Raw genomic sequence first — 21,027 nt, 5'->3', positions numbered from 1 at the left:
ATTATGTTTTGACAATGATAAAAACAATGGGAATTGGTAATATACAAAATATATTTTTCCCTAGATTTTGTATATACTTAGTATGAGCAATTCCTAAAACAATGAGAAGACTGGGAAGATAGATCTACACTTGATATTACTAAGACTTTTGCCTTAATTTTTCTAGCTATATATTCTGGTGTTTCTTCTCAGCATCCAAACATGTTTAAATATCTTTCTTTTGAAAGATAAAACACCAAACCACATTAAACCAAAACACTGTCTCAATTTCTTATCTAGCTTCTACCTTTTCCAATTTTGTACCAGATCCAAGATTCTCAAAAAACTTGTCTACCTAAGTGGCGACATTTTATTGCTTTCCATTCACTCCTCAGTCCACTCTGGTCTTGTCTTTTCTTTCCTGATTTTAGAAAGCTGGTTTTCTCTGAGACCATGAGTAAAATCCTTGTCTTTAGATCCATATACTTTGCTTTAGATCCATATACTTTGTCTTTAGATCCATATACTTTGCTTCTCAGCAGCAACTGACACTCTTGACCACTCTCCCCAAAATACTTCCATTGACTGCAGCTGTGTGCATCTTTCTTTTACCTTTCAGGTTATACCTTTCCTTGACAGGCTCTTCTTTCTCTCTTTGGCCATTAAATATTGAAATTCCTCACAACCTAGTCACACGCCCTTCTTTTTGTGTGTGTATTATCCCTAGGGTATCGTCTTTACATCCATAATTTAATTTACCATCTGTACAATTAAGGACTCTGAAATTAATGTTTTGATCTCAGACTTCTCTTGGCTCCAGATTTGCATGTATGTATTGTATCTACTTAAAAATCTCTTTTTTAGATGTTTCTAAGGTGTCTTAAACTCAGCACACCTAAAACTACACCCATGACCTCTGTCCCAAACTCCATCCTCCTCCTGTGTTTCCTATGGCAGTGAACAATGCTATCCATCTGATCACATCTCATTCATTCTTCTGTGCTGTGCTCCAGCTGCACTGGCCCACCTGCCATTCTTTGAATAAACCAAGAAAATTTCCATCAAAAGACCTCTGTACTTGCTTTTCCTTTTGCCTGGAATGTCCTGCCTCTAAATCTTTCCAGGGCTATTCCTGGAAAGTCTTTATTCACTTCTCATCTCAAACATGACTTTCTCAAAGAAACTTTCCCCTGAGCACCTTGTCTAAAGGAGTGGCTTGCCTACCCCTGCTGTTCTCTACATATTGCTATTTTTTTTTAATGCTTATAAATATCTATTGTGATGTTATTTTTATATATGTATTGCATTTTCCCAAACTAGAATCTAAGCTCCTTAAAGAAAGTTACCTTTTTGTGTTGTTCTTAACTGTCAAAAATAGTGTTTACTAAATACTACTAAAACTGTCAAAAATAGTGTCTATTAATAGTAAATTGACTAAAGTCAATTTTTCTTATCAGTTGTCAAATTCATTCCTCTTTATCCCTTTGCCACTACCCTAGTCTGAGCTACCATCCCCTCTTGTGTGCAATAGCTTCCTTAATTATGTTCATTTCGTTACTTTTCAATACACATATTTCCCACCCTGCAACTAGAGTGGGATTTTTACAGAAGATCTGATAATGCTTCTTTACTTCTTAAAAACATTCGGTCATTTCCCCATTTTTCTTAAGGTAATGATAAAAATCTTGAACATGGGTTATGCAGCCTTGAGTGATCTCCTTCATCTTACTGCTTTCATTGGTCTCTTTCTTCTGACTGTTCTGGCGTTCTGAAGGTTCTTCAAATGAATCATTTTCTTCCCGTTTTGAAATCGTTCATATTTTTCTTTGGTTTAGAAGTTTATTCTGCTGCATTAACTCACAGTTCTGGGCTTAATCTGGTTAATTCGTACTTACTTCCCAACTTAAGTCCGAAGTCCGATATGCTATGTGTCTGCCACTGTGCTAAAATATAATGGTGATCTATTTTCTTATCCTTTCAATCTAGAACAGAAGCATGATATAAACTCACTGGGCTCCCAAAACTAACTCTTTCTAAATGCTTTTAGCCCTTTCACAATTTGTAAATATATGTCTTTATACATTTATGGAATCGTTTTTACTCTCTCACTAAGCAGTAAGCTTCATGATTTGCAGTACAGATATCTGGAGTGACTAAATGCATCAGGTCTATTCAATAAACACTTCTCGAACACTATGGTACATATTAGAATCAAACTTGATTTCAGTAATTAATATGATAGTATTTTGCATATTTGTTAAATATCTACAGTGAAGATAATTCCATGGTTAAAATTTGAAGCATCTGTTATTACATATTTAGCTCAAGCTTTATATTTTGTAACATCTTTTTTCTTTCTCTTGTAGAATCTAAGTTTCATTTCTCAGCCTATCTCTAATTATGCCTAATAGGAATTTTTCTTGTGCTCTTGTTTACAGTATTCTTTGATGAAATTGCAACTTTGGTCAAATATAATCCTGATTGAATGGGCTCAGTGGTCTTTGCCACAAGCATTTAAATTAATCTGTTGGCAACACGGAGAGAACACATTTCTTTCTATTTGGCAGGATATTAACTCATTTCAGCCATGGAAGCTGTCATTTTCTGAATGGTATCTTAGTGGCTGGCAAAAGTTAATGCAGGTTTCCAGTCCCTTTCTCATGCCAATGGTACAATTTACATACGGAGAATCTGGCTAGACATATGTTGAATTAAACCAATGCCTGGTATAAAACATGATGAGTTCGGTTCGGCAAGTGTGTTTTGAATTCTACTCTGTGAAAACTCTTTTTAGCACTGGTGGGGGATAGAATAAAAGGTATGAGAGAGTCAGGAGTTTTAATAAGGTTGTAGTCTTACTGGGATAATAAAATTTATTCACATTTCCTGGGGGGATTTCATGCCAATAGCATTAATTATTTTTGACTTCTGAAAACTGTTCCCCTGTTTCAAATTCCTTCTGATTATTCAGTTTTGAAATCTTGGAATTCTATCAGGCTAATCTTGGTTCTTTGATACCTTGAGTCTGGTAGGTCGTCATGTGGTATGTCTTCCTATTCAGCCCTTACTCTCTTTTTTTAACCCCATCATTTGCATTTCTGTGACCCACATTACTTTCTTTCCTCTTCAGTAAAAACATAAATATTTAAACTATTTCATAGAGCTCCGCCAATGGAATGTCATTCACATAGACAAAAAATGTAAACCTGGTGATTCACAGACCTGTACCCTTGGGGATAAAAATATATGTTTATAAAAAATAAAAAATTATATTAAAAAAAATGTAAACGATACCCCATGGGCTGTGCAAGGAGGTGGACCTCCTATAGAGCATCATCTGGCCAACCATTGTTAAGTTGGTTTTCAAGTGTTTGATCCCTTCAAATGAAAAGAGATGCACTACCTAATTAATTTTAAAGTTTACTATCTCTAATGGTAGTAACTTCTTCCTACAGTATATGGGAGTCTGTCTTTTCTTTTTGGTTCTTATTTTTCTTCCATTTAATAATTAAGTATTTGGAGATACAAGGTGCTCTACAAGATCTGAACATCTTCAGATAATGTCCATCTTTTCTCTAAGCATTTCTCATAAGGTAAATTGTCTAGACACCCTCAAAGCTGCTCTGAGCTGGGATAGTGCTGGAACGCACTTCTGTAGATTTTAATATTTTTTTTCCTACAAATCTTTTTGTTTTCTCAAAACTGGATTTAGTTTTACCCAAGGGACTACTAAATTCAGTTGTATTTAATATTGTAAAGATATACTATCATATTTCAAGATATTTGTTTCTAAATGTGATAAAGGGAAAGAACCATTGTTGGCAGAAGGATGCTTTAAGAGCCTAAACCCCACAGGTTGACATTCCTTAAAATAATTAGTTGACAAAATTTTCATTTTAGTTATCATCCAAGGCTAAAGAAACCAATAGTCTATATTTGATAAAGTTTAACAGACTCAAAATTGGAGGAGATATTTGAGCCTCTGTACTGAAGTGACTTTATTTTTATCTCTAAAATGAATCTTTATTAATATTTCTAGGTGTAAAATGTACTTGAAGTGACAAGTTTGACTTTGAATAATTGGCTAATATAGCAAGTATTCTGTGCCTTGGAAGTTGGGACACTTTATACAGGATGACTTCAAGAAGATCAATATAATATTTCACATATCCTCCTTGTTAAAAGATTTGCTCATTTTCCAACAAAAAAGACATAAAAAACTCAAGAGCCACTTTTTCTTCTTTTTTTGTTCCCGGTGTGTGTTCACAAGATAAGAATGATGTTGTCTCAATGCTTTTTCCTTTGAAATTTGATAACAAATAATTATTTAAGATACAAATCAAGTGAGCTAGTTAAAATAGAGTGTACTTTGTAAAAGCAGCCTATCTGATTTGTTGAGCACCTGCCTTGCAATTATAGCTGTTCATATTATTTCTATAATCCAGAGGCAAAAAGAAAGAGAACGTAGCTACAGAACATGTAATTTCAGGAGAGATGGCCCTCTTCCCATTCTCTGTCATTGCATTAGATGGTAATACTACTTCAGGGACAGGACTTTGTAAAGGAAACAGAATCTCCTTTGTTTTTTTCATACCAGCCATATAAAACAGGGACCATTTTGATTTTGGATAGACTAGCCCAGGGAGCATCACATCAGACTCTACCTGGATGAGCCAAAAACTTATTTTCATTAGTTCCCCTAAGATAGACTATGGCCCTTACTTTTCTTTTTTTGGGTACATCGTTGTATCAAGTATATCAATGCTGTTTATTTTAGTACCCACACTTTTGAATGCACTACAGTATTTGAATTCTTCCCTTAACAGTATACTTCCACTTATATTCAAATGTCTCCAATGATGTACTGATTGCCATATGCAGTGGGTTTATTTCTGTCATTCTCTTATTGAAACTTGAGGCTGCATTTGATGCTTCTGTGATATCTTATTGTCCCCTGCTTCTCATAATGCACCTCCTGTGTCCTTCATGTGTTCCTGTTTCTTTATCCATCTCTTAAACGCTTGTGTTTCTCATGTGGCAGATCCTGCTAATAACTTACTCAATATCCATTCTGCCCTTTCTTTTTATCAATGAAATTCTAATTTTAATGGGAACAGACCATACTGTAGGTAAATATAGTCACTCCTCCAGACTCTTGAGCACAGTACTGGGCAATGATAAACCACTTTGTTGAGATTTTATATTGCATTCTATGCAATAAGCTTAATATTTGTATAGTTTTATATTTGAATATAAGTAAGTCATATTTGAATAAATAATTTAAGAGTTCTCACAAAAAAAAAAAAAAACATTCTAGAAGATGGGCATATGGGAAAACTATTGCTTTCTTGATAGAAAAGGATACCTTTTCTACCACCCCTTCTTCTTGCCAAGAATGCAAAGCATGCACATCAGACACCTGAAAATAGATACGCCAGTTTGTGACCTTGAAGATGAGAGTCATTTGCTTAGGAAAGCGAAGCTGACTTAGGAAAGCAAAGGTTGATAGATCCTGGGTTCTTTAGTTCTTTCTTGGTCTGTCTCCCCCTGATTTCTCATTGTGTCATACAAATAAGTCTTTCTTTAGTTAAGCCAGTATGATTTTTGTTTACTTGCAGCCCCAAACAAGTCTTTTCAATCTCTGCTATTGTATTGTGTTTTAAAATTTTAAGAAATGTTTATTTTTATATTTTTCACTTTTTACTTTGTTTTTATATTGTTTTAACTATCACTTAACACAGTGTCCTTCACTTTAAAGAAAACTTCTTAACTGCAGAAGTTGAGTTGTCTTCCATGTACCCAAACTACTTAGCACATGTCTGGGAAAAGCAAGTAGTCATTCTTTGATTCTTTATACACGAATAAGAAACAGATTCGGGAATCACAGAATCCATAGAAAGGTCAGCCATTTTCTTTTCAAGATTTTATCTGTCTTCTATCTATTTACTTATTTAAGGAGACCACAAGTGGGGGAAGGTCAGAGAGTGAGGGAGAGAGAGAATCTTAAGCAGACTCCATGCTTCGCAGGGAGCCTGATGCTTGGCTTGATCCCATGACCTGGAGATCATGACCAGAGCCGAAATCAAATGTTGGATGCTTAACCAACCCAGGTGCCACGCCAGTGCCCTAGATCAGCCATTTTTATAGTATTTGAACTTCTGCTTTTGTTATACTTTTTTTGTTAGAAAGTGTAATAATTTTTCGTGGGGCCCTAAGTCATAGTAATTTAGTGCAAGGTTCCTGACCACCAGAAGTTGGAGAGAACTCAGTAAGTACAGGGAGATCAGCTTTAAACAGATTAACTTCCCTAATGTAATAGAAAGGAAGGAGAGAATGGCTGGTAGTTAGTAAAATGGGGATAATGATGCGCTGACCTTGTGGGATTGAAATGGGTCAACACATGTGACATACTTAGTTAGAATACAGTAAATAAACACAATATGTATAGTATATAAGTAGTTCCTAATATATTAGTTATTATTGTTGTTAAAATAACTTATCCAAACTTCCTCTAATAAATCTAAGTTAGATATAGCTCCACTGTGTTCCCATTATACTGTGGGCATATTTCTATTTTTGACTTATTGACAGGCTTTACAACGTGGTGGAGTTCAAACCTAGAGTGTATGGGTTTGAATTTTAGTTCTGTTACTTACTGGCCATATGGTCCTGAGCACGTTAACAAAGTGGCTCCAGGTCCCCTCCCATAACAGACCAGGGCAAATCTTGCTTGTATTACACACCCCAGCCCCCCATTCTTTTGCTGACTTGCCCTTGGCAGGAGTTCATCCAAAGCTGTGCCACAAGCAGTTCCAACAGATGGTCTTTTATAGTGGGGTACCTGGAGCCACTTTAGAGAACTCCTTTTCCAGGGCTGGAGGAGTGAGTAGGCAGGAGAGCACAGGAGTCGGGCTGTGGTGCCAGCAAGGTCCAAGGTAGTTCCTTGAGAATGGGATCTGCCACTGCCTGAGAAACCTCTTGCCTCTCCAGCACATGCTCTCGGATGAGTAAGCAAATCTCCCTCCCTTATGGTTCCAGGTGTTTTTAAAACCTTTTTTAAACTTCCACTTCTATGCTGTATCTCAGAGGGGCTGTCGTGCAGTCTCTTTAAGGATGGGGTCTTAGTTTCTCTTGTCCTCTGGCCTCTTCCAGAACAGCCTACTGATTTGTAAAGTTCCCGGTGCTAAGCCCTGCTGTGAAAGGATGTTAGGGGCCTCTGGTTTTCAGAACGGTATGTTCTGGGCATTTGTCTTCCCAATGCAGGTTTCTCATGCCTGGAGTTCCTGGTGTAGGGTCTGATCTTCTCCCTTCTCTTCACCCACAGGGTCCCTGTTTGGCTCCCAATGGGTCTGTCCCCTTCCAGCTCTCTTCGTTGTGGTCTTTTTTTTCTCTCTCTCTTTTTTTTTTTCTCCGTGGAGAGTCTGTTCTGTGAGTCATTTTCTGGGTTATTTATACTGATGTGGATGTTATGTAATTGTATCCAAGGAATGAGGTGAGCCTAGGGTCCTCGTACTCGGCCATCTTCCTTCCCTGGAAGTTAGTAATCCGTTATTTTTATCTATTCATTTATCAGTGGACACTCAGGTTGTTTTCAGGTCTTGGCTATTGTAAATAGTGCTGCAGCAAACATGGGTGGGCAGATGCCTCTTTGAGACAGTGATTTCATTTCTTTCAGATATGTACCCACAAGTGGACTTGCTGCATCCTATTGTCATTCTATTTTTAATTTTGGGGGAGCCTCTAGAGTAGTTGTGTGAATTTACATTCCCAGCAACAGTGTACCAGCGTTCCCTTTTGACCACATCTTGGCCAGCCCTTGTTATATCTTGTCTTTTTGATAGCAGCCATTGTAACAGGTGTGAGGTGATAGCTTCACTGTGGTTTTGATTCCTGTTTCCCTGATGATTAGCAAGTTGACATCGTAAAAAAAAAAGATATATTAATTTATTTTAAAGAGAGTGAGAGAGAGAGAGAGGGGATCTCAGGAAACCCTGAGGTTATGACCTGAGCTGAAATCAAGAGTCAGATGCTTAACTGACTTAACCACTCAGGCACCCTACAATGTTGACACATTTTTAAAAAAAATATTTTATTTATTTATTTGACAGACAGAGATCACAAGTAGACAGAGAGGCAGGCAGAGAGAGAGAGAGAGAGAGGAGGAAGCAGGCTCCCTGCTGAGCAGAGAGCCTGATGCGGGGCTTGATCCCAGGACCCTGGGATCATGACCTGAGCCAAAAGCAGAGACTTTAACCCACTGAGCCACCCAGGCACCCCTGTTGACACATTTTTTTTTAATATAATTTTTTATTTTTTATAAACATATATTTTTATCCCCAGGGGTACAGGTCTGTGAATCACCAGGTTTACACACTTCACAGCACTCACCAAAACACATACCCTCCCCAATGTCCATAATACCACCCCTTTCTCCCAAACTAGAGCGTATCATGCTTAGCGAAAGAAGTCAAGCGGAGAAAGACAACTATCATATGATCTCCCTGATATGAGGAAGTGGTGATGCAACATGGGGGCTTAAGTGGGTACGAGAAGAATAAATGAAAGAAGATGGGATTGGGAGGGAGACAAACCATAAGTGACTCTTAATCTCACAAAACAACCTGTTGACACATTTTAATGTACTTGTTTGGTCCTTTGAATATCTTCTTTGGAAAATTGTCTATTCATGCCCTTTACCCTTTAAAAAGTAAGATTTAATTTATTTATTTATGTTATAATTGAATTGTAGTTATTGCTATAAGTGTTCCTCTTAGAACTATATTTGCTGCATCTCATAACTTTTTTTGAAGATTTGCTTATTTGGGAGTGCATGTGTGCAATATGAATGGAGGAAGGGCAGAGGGAGAAAGAAAGGGAGAGAATCTCCAGGAGACACCCTGCTGAGCTAGGAACCCAAAGCATCCACCTCACAGCTCTGAGATCATGACTTGAGCCAAAACCAAGAGTTAGATGCTTAACTGACTGAGCCACCAGGAGCCCCTGCATTCCATAAATTTTGTTATGTCATGTTTCCATTTACAGTTCTCTCAAGATTTTTAAAATTTCTCCTTTGATCCCTCTTTTTATCCATTAATTGTTCAGGAACGAGTGATTTAAATTCTGTATATTTGTTAATTTTTTAGCTTTTTTCCTTCTATCAATCTAGTTTCACACTATTATGATCAGAAAAGATACTTAACATAATTTCTGTTTTCCTGAATTTGTTGAGATCTGTTTTGTGTATTAACACATGATCTATTATGGTGAACAGAGAAGAATGTGTCTTCTGCTGCTCTTGGATGAAATATTCTGTATGTCTCTTAGGTCCATTTTGTCTATAATGTTTCAGTACACCGTTACCTTATTGGTTCTGCCTGGATGATCTATCCATGAATTCTTTTTTTTTTTTTAAAGATTTTATTTATTTATTTATTTGACAGGCAGAGATCACAAGTAGGCAGAGAGGCAGGCAGAGAGAGAGAGAAAGAGGAGGAGGCAGGCTCCCCGCTGAGCAGAGAGCCTGACGCGGGACTCAATCCCAGGACTCCGGGATCATGACCTGAGTGGAATGCAGAGGCTTTAACCCACTGAGCCACCTAGGCACCCCTCCATGAATTTTTTTTAAAGGATTTTATTTATTTATTTGACAGAGAGAGACACAGCGAGAGTGGTAACATAAGCAGGGAGAGTGGGAGAGGGAAAAGCAGGCCTCCCTCTGAGCAGGGAGCCTGACATGGGGCTCGATCCCAGGACCCTGGGATCATGACCTGAGCCCAGACACCCAAGGACTGAACCTCCCAGGCGCCCCGTCCATGAATCCTGCAACAGCAGGAATATAGGCTGATTTCTGCAACCACTCTCAGTTAGTGAAGTCTCAGGCTGTGTTCTGAGTTTCACCATTCCTCTCAGGGCCACAGGCTCTGCCCTTGAGTTGGGTAGGAGCCCTGGCCATGCTTCATGATCAGGTTCCTGGCTGTACTCCTTTGGCAGAAAATGAGCTTTCTACAGGTAGGAGCTCTGGCATTCATTTTATAAATTTCTAGTAACTAATCCTTCAATAAGCATATAGTTGACATTCATCAAGTCTTTCTTGAATGAATAGGTCATTGTTTTCTTTTTATTTTACAAAGGAACAAAATTAAAAGTAAAAATAGATGAAGCTTTATTTAAATATTCTAAAGTTTACTGTTCAGAAAGAGTCAGATCATTGGCACACAATGGGTTTCACCATTCCTCTGCTAGTCTTTCTTTATTCCTGTCAGATTTGATAAGGACTATAATAAAACTTAGAGAAAACATTAAACTGCTGACACCTGAAATATCCTATTAGAAAATCTGATGTTCCCACTATTTTCACTCCCATGGTTCCTGACTGTATTAAGCAGGTTTATTTAAGGGCAGCTTAGGTCATGAGAGAACTTATTCTGGGTGACAGATTACACTGAGCCTGAGCTCTGTATGTTTCCATCATACTGCACTGTAATGGGTGAAGCATTTGTTGAGTTTCCTTCTATTTTATCACTGGGGTACCAGAGAGCTTGAGTCCCATGAGTTAGTTCCTCTTACTGTGGTACACTTACTGCTGGATATTGGGCCCTCCGGAAACAATCTTCCCAATTGGTTTGAAGATTTTACACAAGAGTGTAACATAATCAAGTTTGTATTTAGAAAAGATCAGTCTGGTGCCCATGGGAAGAAAAACTGGGGAGGAATGAGAGATCACTGAGGAGACACGCATTAGCCCACGCCAGGAACCTAGACAGAAGCAGTCATGGGGAAGAGACACTGATGCACAAATTTTGTGAAGCAGCACATTTCTTGCAATCTGCTTGTTATTTTTCCTTCTGCTTATTTCTCTTTATTTCATCTCATTCTGTTCCTTCTTTTCCATTCTGTTCCACTGTAAATATTAGTACATTCTGATTCAACACACCACCAAGTTGACTTTTATAAACTATTAAGGGGGTCACAATCCACAGTTTAAAAAACTCTGCCTTAAAAATCCTCCCGAACCTTGTATGGTTTAAAGATGAATTCTACAGGTAATACCTTCATGGAGAGCAGGCTAGCGTGAAAGTTTCTAGGAGACTAATTAGGGCCCTTGTGGATCTTCAGGCAGGAATCTTGCTGAGAAGCTCTCGATCTGTTGCTTCATCATGTGCTTGTTTCCCATCCAGACGCTGGATGTTTATGGACTGCCTACTCTAGGGCACTGTGCTAGTTGTTGGGGATAAAATAAAGCACCCAGCACAGGGGAGATCCACAGTTTGTGGGGCTTGACACCTACATGAACTGGCAACTCATTTTGAGATAAATGATATAAAATAGCAAGTATAAAATTAGGTGCTAAGTTATTAAAACTTATATAAAAATATATAATATATTTCATATATAATTATATAAAATTAAAAATTTTATAAAAATAGGTGCTAATTATTTATTTAAGATCAAAAGAAATCCCACACCATATTCCTAAAGACTCGGGTCTCTTTTGCCTAAGATCTTTTCAGTGAATTTGCCAGAAGTGTTCATGCAGTAATGCTTACTGACTGCAGCCTTGTTCTCCTCCTCATCTTGTACAGCTTCCACCACTCATGGGGCCTAGGTAAGTGAATGGACCACAACCTGATATTTACTAGTTTCAAAAGAAATCCATTTGTGTTTCCTTCTTTTTAAACAATATCAACATGGACAAGGCAGACACAGTTAAAGGACTAGCTTAATACATTATTCAAGTATTTTGTGAGACAGAGGAGTGCAGAGAACTGGGAGCACTACAGAGAACTCCTACCAGAGAACTGGTAGGAGAACATCAAATAGGGAAATCCGACTTAGTCTTCAGCAGAGGGAAGACTTTCCTAAGGAAAGGCCAACTAGAGAGAAAGCATCCAAAGTTGTAATCAGATCTAGGGACTCATGCCGGTTTGCAAACTGTCAGCACTAGACTATAACAAGATACATCCAGAAACTTAGAATGTGTCCAGAACTTTTCAAAACAACTTGAAGAAGTAATTCTATATCTATTACATCTGATAAAATGACTTAATCCCTGCATTTTCCATGCCTTCTTTGAATTTTGTTTTCCCAGGAATTCATTTTTCTTATATTTAAAAAGTATGAACCTGCACAGATTTCAGCAAAAACAAAACAAAACAAAATAAAAAAACCCCCCAAACCTGGTTCTTCCTCCCTGGTAGATTGAGAAACTCTGTCAAGGATTCCCCTTACAACTGAACCTTACTTTTCTCTGCTTCCTGCATGCCATTCTTAGAGTACGTAAGATTAAAGGCAAAATAAAACAAGATTTGGAATAAGGACTAGATATCAAGAAGTATTATCTTTACCTTAAAAAAGAAACCTTTAGTAAATAAGAATGATATTTAAAAATAGGTTAAGAAATGAGAGTTTAGAAAAACCTCAAAAAAGGGCATAAAAATTAGTGTGCGGTAACTTTTAAAAAATGTATCAAATCATTAATGGGATAAATCTTGACACAATATGACTTAGCACGGAATGAGTTCAAATGACAATGAAATTTTTAGTTCAGAAGCTCAGAACCAAATGGATGCGCATGTACCCACAACAGCAGGTTTGTTTTCTGGCTGAGAGCTGGTGGGTAGAGATGGATTCCTTGGTCGTGTGGTGGCTGCTTGACAGTGTGCCCATCCATATTACTTTAAAATGCCAGGGAGGCAAGAGGCAGGAGACACTGAATTCTTTCAGTGCAGGGTATGTCTGTCTCCCAGGTCTCCATGTGCAATCCAACAGCAGCTCCGTTGGATTGTTTGATGCTCCAGTAGCTGTGATTGATTGAGTGGTGACATGGTAATCACATTCCCAAGTGAGTCAACAGAAAATCTGTTAGAAAAATGACAATATATCCCGATTTAAAAAATCCAGAGCAATTTTAGCTTTTTGTTATTCATGAAGTAAGAATTTACTCCTAAACAGTTAATTTCATTTCATAGAGGTCAGTAAAAGAATGTTTAGGCGTTAAAGCGGGAGATGCGCCTTTTACCTTAAACATCAGCTTTTAACTCACTTTTGTTTATTTTTAAAGATTTTATTTATTTATTTGACAGACAGAGATCACAAGTAGGCAGAGAGGCAGGCAGAGAGAGAGAGAGAGGAAGCACGTTCCCTGCTGAGCAGAAACCTGGATGTGGATGTGGGGCTCCATCCCAGGACCCTGGGATCATAACATGAGCTAAAGGCAGAGGCTTTAACCCACTGAGCCACCCAGGTGCCCTTAACTTACTTTTAAAATAATTTTCAAGTGTTCAGAAGAATTTAGCCTTTTAATATAATTTTTATTAGATTTATGGACAGAAAAAGAAACCAGTATCACATTTATGTTGAGAAGTTCCCAGTTGTTTTCTCAGTCTCCTGTTTTAAACTCCTCACATATTTTCTACTTAAAAAAAATATTGCTTTAACATGAGCCCTGATTTCTCAAATAAAATTTATATAATTCCTTTCATCAATGAAATAGTGAAAATGTGGTCATCTTAAGAGAGGCTTTATTAATGTAATACAAAGCACACTATGTTTAATAAAAAATCTTTATTTTTTTCAGATAAGCTAAACTAGCAGATTATCTGATCATGTGCTTACTTCTATAAGTTCCTGATTCTTGTAGGGTATCTATATTACATTTTTCTAAAACAAATTAATAATTTTGTCAATTATTTTTCTTGACAGATTTAGAACATTGGGTGCATTTAAAAGTGTTCCTATACTTACAAAATAGTAGGAATGGATGACTTTTTTTTATTGTAGCCTTCTTTAGCCCTTATGTCATAATTGCTTAATTTAGACAAAGTAATGCCATGTCACAGTGGTAATTTAGCAAAGATAAATCACATTTTTGTTAGGTTGTTTTCCCTCTGTGTAGTTAGAATTATACACTTACATGGAGCTGGTGAAATTTATAAATGGGGCCTACTTTGAACTGAATTTGAAGGAAAAAAATCTTAACTGAGATTAATGCAGGAAAGATTTGTGTTTACCTGTATTTTCTGTTTTTGTTATTAACATTTGTATAAGTTACTTAAGTTTCAGAAAATTGGGAAAATTTTAGAGAAATGTCCTATACCAAAATTGGGGCACATGGATTGCAAATAATTTATGTGAATCATTGAAAATACACCTGTCAACAGGAAAGGAAACACAGAAAGAGGACTTGGGTCTCTGTTGGATGAATTTTTCTTTCTGTCTCTCTCTTTTCTTTTTTTTTTTTTTTACAAGAGTTTTCTGTTTTGTACCATGACACAGAAATGTAAATGTCTCTTGGATAAATTGATGTGGATGTCATTTTCATGATTGGTACTATATGAAGGCTCTCTGATCACAGTATTTAGAAAGTGGGATAACTATAGAGAGCTTTGTGTCTGTTAGAATACTGCATAACCATTCTTCTAATAGTATCAAGGAATGAATGAATGAATGGTACTGGGGAATACTTGGAACATTGATTAGAAGTCACTAAACCCCTTGAAATATTTAAGATTTGCTAGAAATTCAATTTCTCCGTGGACTTAATTTGGATACTGGATAAATTTCCAGAATCCTGGAGGAACTTTTTCAAAGCAATAGCAACACATGCTTGTATACTTTTTTCTATTTTTCAATGTATTATTTATTCTTCGAAGACACATTTCAAAGGGGAAAGTCCTTGTTGCAGATGCTGTGGATCTAATTACAGAAACACATAGATGTCGTAACAAATATACCTTCGGGGCCCAGGATATAAGTTCAGGGTTTAAAGCCCAGGTCTCCATTGAGGTAAGATCCATGGTTCTGTAGCAAACAAACACTAAGCATTCTGAAAATGAGAGGCATGACGACAACCAGTAGTGCTTTCTTCCCATTTTATTGATATAGTTCACCTGGGCCCAACTGTGCAGAACAGAAATTCAGTCTTACTTTGTTTGGCTTCATTTGGGCTAGTTTTGATATATAGTTGTCAAATTAGATAATGTGTAATAAAAGAAATACAGTTAATTAACAGAGTATGAGTAGAATTAAATTGCTCATAAACAAGATAGTTATGAGAAGGGGAGTAATTTGTTGGCGTGTATTTTGAATATATGTCAATATTAAAATAGTATTACTGGATCATGCTTATAAAATTTCTTTTGTAAAATCTAGATAAAGAAGTTGTCCATTTACTCCCTTAAAAGTAATCGTTTTACCCAGACATGGGTGTGAGAACTTAGCTTTCCTTCAGTTGAAACACATTATTACACAGCATAGAAGAAAAGAAGAAAGAGATTAGGGGGAAAAGCTACTTAGTAGAGGCCAGAAGCCTCTCCAAACTGAATTTTAAGTGCTGCTTCTGATGTAGGTTTCTTCTTTTCATTAAAAAGGGGGTATTAAGGAAGTAACACAAGCATAATAACTGTTCACACAGTCCCTTTCACAAGGTATTCTTAGTGGCTTGCATTTTTCTGGACCTCATGTCGGATCGTGGAATGGAACTGGTGCAGATGGTGGAGAAACAAATTCTGTGGTAGTGGCCACAGTGAGCAATATGGTATAATCTCCGACACAGTGTTTTCATTGTGCTTGATGCATTCATTCATTTGCAGATGAATTCATTTGCAAATTACCCACAGTTCCTATCCCTTTCAGACTAAGAATATGGCATTCTGAGGGGGCCAGCACAGCCATGACCCACTACATTCTTTAAAAGCCTGCCCTGGATCTCGTTTTCCCCACCTTCTTTTGTTTCCTTTGCAAGGCTCATGCAGAATATGAAGGAGTTCCCCCACCTAAACATCCCTGGACATTTTCCCTACAGATATTTCATTACAAATCCATTTGAAGATGGACTGAAATTAGTGAAAGTAACCATGCACTGATGGCGTAATCTTGGGAGAGAAGGAATTACTTCAGTTACATTGACTTGCTCATCCTGGATGCGCAGTATGGAAAGAGATATCGTTTTATTGAGTGGGGGGGAGATCTCTTGCATATTCTTGTATTGGGTCAAGACTATCTATAATGCTTGGAAGAATAAAAGGAATAGAGAATGAAAATCTTGTAAGAGAGGAAGAATAAATCCCAACAGAACTATTGGTAAGATAGACTGTACTTCTCCAGTAAGCGAGAGAATCTGCTTGCCGGTTTACCAGGGCATCACAGACCGTCAGGATAGACTGGCCAGGATGGATCTGTTGCTGGTGTGCCATTGGTACACCCTGAGTTTTAGAAGCAAATGAAACAAGTCTCCACTGCAAGTTGCTCACAGCTGACGAAGACATCTGGGCAGAGCGGAGGCTGGCTCTGCAGGTAATCCATCCTTGATAGTGAAGCCGGGGAGCCGAAACTTTGAAGAAATGATGACCTCAGAGCCAGCTAAGTGCCTACCGAGGGAAAGATCAAAAAATTTCCACACAGGGGACTGAGAAAAAGTGAGTGTGTGAGCAGAACAAGTAGCTTCAACATGGCCATATGGTCTCACTCTGGTGCCCCTGCCTCTCTATCACAGTCTCTTGTCAAGTTCATTGAAGGTTCATCTGTGCATTAACATAGGTGTGGAACTGACCCGATTGTGTCCTCCTCCTGTTTTAAGTGGTACTAGAGATACTATTCGTAATGATAGGAATAACTGAAATAAGTTTTGTTCTCTTTACCTAGGCAGTCCAATTTTTGATACCCATCCAGAAAGGTATGAGGACAGATCAGTAGAAATAGTTTGTGAGGAATTATGAAGACTGACATTGATCACTGGAAACCACTGTTGTTTGCAAAAAATGAAAAACTCCACTCCACCCCCCCTTTTTAAAATTTTTTAAAAATTTTATTTATTTATTTTTTTCAATTTATTTATTTTCTGAAAAACAGTATTCGTTATTTTTTCACCACACCCAGTGCTCCATGCAATCCGTGCCCTCTATAATACCCACCACCTGGTACCCCAACCTCCCACCCCCCGCCACTTCACATCCCTCAGATTGTTTTTCAGAGTCCATAGTCTCTCATGATTCACCTCCCCTTCCAATTTACTCCAACTCCCTTCTCCTCTCTAACACCCCTTGTCCTCCATGATATTTGTTATGCTCCACAAATAAGTGAAGCCATATGATAATTGACTCTCTCTGCTTGACTTATTTTACTCAGCATAATCTCTTCCAGTCCTTTCCATGTTGCTACAAAAGTTGGGTATTCGTCCTTTCTGATGGAGGCATAATACTCCATAGTGTATATGGACCACATGTTCCTTATCCATTCGTCCGTTTTTTTTTTTTTAATATGTTAGACATTACTTCAAAATGTAACCTATAATCATTCTCATATTCTGTGGACACATATTGGGCACAGTAAGTAAGCATTCACAGATCTCGTTAGTGGCTCATTTATTTCCAGTCTGAAGTAGTGTCTAGTTAGATGCTTGCCTCTTGACTCTCTGCACTCCTGCACCATCAGCATTGAATTGAAAGATTAAAAATACTGTTGCCAGTGTTATGGTGTTCCAACACACTTTTTCCCCCTTCTCTCTAGAATGATGGCCAAAAATAGCCAGCATCTATTATATAGTTGGCAGTAACATACATTTTCTTTAATCTTCACAGTGTTCCTTCCATAGAAGCATGTTATATTCTGTATTTAAAAATGAAAGAAATGAGCCAGATAAAATAACCTACCTGAAAAGTCAGAAAACCTATAATGTGGAGTGAAGATTCCAGAGATGGCTCTTCTGGCTCCCAGAACCATGCTTTTGCCTGCTGTTTTCAACTACCTGTACAAAGCTTGCGATGAATATGTACATCATCAAAAATATTACACATTAGGGGCGCCTGGGTGGCTCAGTGGTTTAAGCCGCTGCCTTCGGCTCAGGTCATGATCTCAGGGTCCTGGGATCGGGTCCCGCATCGGGCTCTCTGCTCGGCAGAGAGCCTGCTTCCCTCTCTCTCTCTCTGCCTGTTTCTCCATCTACTTGTGATTTCTCTCTGTCAAATAAATAAATAAAATCTTTAAAAAAAAATAATAATGTTTAAAAAAAAAAAAAAAAAAATATTACACATTATGTAATCCTGCTGCCAGCTCAGGCTTGCATTCCTTACGGAAGGAAACATCTCTGTTAAATAAGGAGGGGGGGTAAATATCCCCCATCACTCTAATTTGTATATTGATAACTGGATAGCTTCTGATACAATGAAAAGAACATAAATACCACTATTAATTAGTTTTAAGTAAACTTTTTAAAAATTGGGGAAAAATTTAGATGTACATTAAAGATAGCACAGAGAGTTTGTATACAATGGAAGACTACCCCTGACCAATGGGCTGTGTTAAAACTTATCAGAGGATTCAAGGACAGGAATAAAAATGTACAAATTTGCATTCCCTCAAAGAATACTATGCTGTTACAATGCACAGAGTCATATACTTTTTTGCAATCTTTTGCTTAGCACAGTATTGAATGAGTGATTGCAATAAAAATACAGTTCTTAACTCAGCCTTTTTACATGAGATTCTCTAAAAACATGATTATTTAAGAGTAATTTGAACTGGCAGGACAGGTTGGTTAAACCACTTGAACCTCTATCTATTTATAAGAGTTTAAATGAGACTTCCATTTCTTTTCTCTTCCAGAAGGAAAAAAGGAATATCAGATTAAATCTATTTGTGTGTAAAAGCCCCCAAAGTTGTGGTTTCAGCAGTGTTTCCCCACAGTAAATTGTAGTTTGAACTGTGTTTGAGAGAGCTAACACATTTTAGTTTTCCTTGCTATTTCTTTCTTCCTTTCTTTTCTTATTTTCTTCTATTTACAAAAGAGGTCATTTTCTGTGGAACTGAGTGTGTATAATATATATATGTGTGTGTGTGTGTGTGTGTATATATATTTGATTTAAGTACACATTAAGTTTGGCTACGAGAAGAAGGAAGAAACATGAGAAAGTTCATTTTGCTACCTGTTTGCCATCATAACACTTATTTTCTGAGATTCTCGAGCATTTCATTAAATTTACTTTAAAATTTAATTATGTAAAACCAATGCATTAGAGCTTGTGAAATCATCATGGCTTGGAAGATGATCACTCAAGAGTTGCACACGCAGGGGAGATGGGAGGTTGCATTACCAATTACCGAAATATGCTTAATGCAAGCCCATTCTTCCTCCTACACGATACAACATTTATTGGAAACATTCCAAAGCCTTATGAATATGTATGTCCTAAATTGTCCATTTAGCTTAGCAACAAAGAAGTGTTTCCTATTGCATTATACAATATTGGCCATAAGTTACTTTTAAAAAGAGTTCTGCACAAGGTTTTGAATAAGCAGGCAAATAGAAACTACAATATCCCCCACTTTTGTCATGCAGTAGTTAAAAAAAAAAAAAAGATAGGTCCTGATACATACACTCACACACACACACACACACACACACACACACACACCCTGAGTGTGTATATGTGTGTATATTGGTCTTCCTATGTAAAAATGTGTATAATTAAAGCAGTTTTTTATTTTACATGTGGTATGTAATGACCTTCCTGTTTTTATATGGACACACCAGTTGCACCATTTTAATGAGTACGTTCTTTGACCATTACTCATCAACTTATCCTCTAAATTATGTCAGGTGATTTGCCATGAGATAGTTTTAGGCAAGAAAGACTCTGGGAGAGACTGTGATGATGGTCATGCTCTCTAATCTGCCAGAGAAAGCAAAATTCGTTCTGTAATTCCTTCTTATTGTTCAGTAGCAGATCTCAGGAGGCTTCCTGGAGTGAGCGAGTATAATATCCTCTGTGTTTGCTAAATATCTATCCACTTTGCTCCTCAATCATTACTGGCGATAACCGATTACTAAATGCAACTTTAACTATCAGTCACATCAGCCATACTTGGGGACATGAGGAGAAGACATGTGAGAATCAGAGTCGGAGGCCACTGATGTGCCGTGGCTCTGTGTGATAAGCCGCTCTCTGCTGAGGTGTTTTGTTTTGTTTTGTTTTACACTTGGTTTGAAGTAGATTAATTACGCAGGGAAAATTCTGAGAGCTTATTCAGGAAAATGCTTATCTTGGGCTGGCTGTCACGTGAAGATAGAAGAAAGGAGAAAACAGTCCTGCAGTTTTCTTTCTTTTTCTCTTTTCTTTTACATTTATTTACTTATTTGAGAGAGAGAGAGAGAGAGAGAGAGGGCAGTGTGAAGAGGCAGAGGGAGAGAATCTCAAGGAGCCTCCCCACTGAGTGTGGAGCCCAACGTGGGGCCCTGAGATCATGACCTGAGATGAGATCAAGAGTCAGAAGCCTAACTAGCTGAGCCACTCCCAGTTTTCTTAATTTCTTAAGGAAAAACAATTAAATGTTCTCTTTTGATGAAAGAGGAGAAATCAGGTAGCAGAACTGACATACAGAGAATAAATCAAGATTTATGAAAGCACTTATTTTAAAAAGCATTTCTTTCTTTAGCAGTTTTAGCAGTTGGGCCCATTTGTTTAAGATTTCTGTACTGAGAAATAAATTTTTAAAATCTACCCAGGTATCCAGCCATATTGCTACTGAGTCATACATCATAAAAGTCTGGCTGCAGTAAGTTTGGACAGATTACTTGGAAACATGACATATATTTCTACATAATAAATAGGAGTCATGAAAAATGAGGAAACAAAGCACAAGATAATCTTCCTTTAAACTGCCCCAAATTAAATTCCAAATATTTTCAAGTATTTGTAGTTCTCTAGGGAAGAAATCACGTTACCTGCTTGAAATAATAATTTCCACAGTGCTACTTTGGAATATGCCAGGTATTTGCTTAGATTAGAATGGGATTTATTGGCATAAATATAAAATATGAATATTTTTTGAACATGACTTCTTATATTTTAAGGGGAGATCAGATTTCTCATTTTCACTTTGGGCTGTTTTTGCTTGACAAGTACTTGAAGACATTTCCTTCCAATCCCTTGCTTTCCTGGCCCTAGTCCTCTACCAACCATGGAGCCTTCTAGCCTTCAGTCAAGCTATAGTTTTCAGAAATCATCAGCTCTTTTTTTACTTTATCTTCTAATAGTTATCAATTGTCTCCTG

The sequence above is a fragment of the Mustela putorius genome, unplaced genomic scaffold (genome assembly GCF_011764305.1).
Source record: "Mustela putorius furo isolate JIRA1106 unplaced genomic scaffold, ASM1176430v1.1 tig00000407_pilon_pilon_pilon, whole genome shotgun sequence".
Lineage (NCBI taxonomy): Eukaryota > Metazoa > Chordata > Mammalia > Carnivora > Mustelidae > Mustela > Mustela putorius.
The sequence above is the reverse complement of the archived record's forward strand: the minus strand, read 5'-3'. Positions refer to the sequence as shown.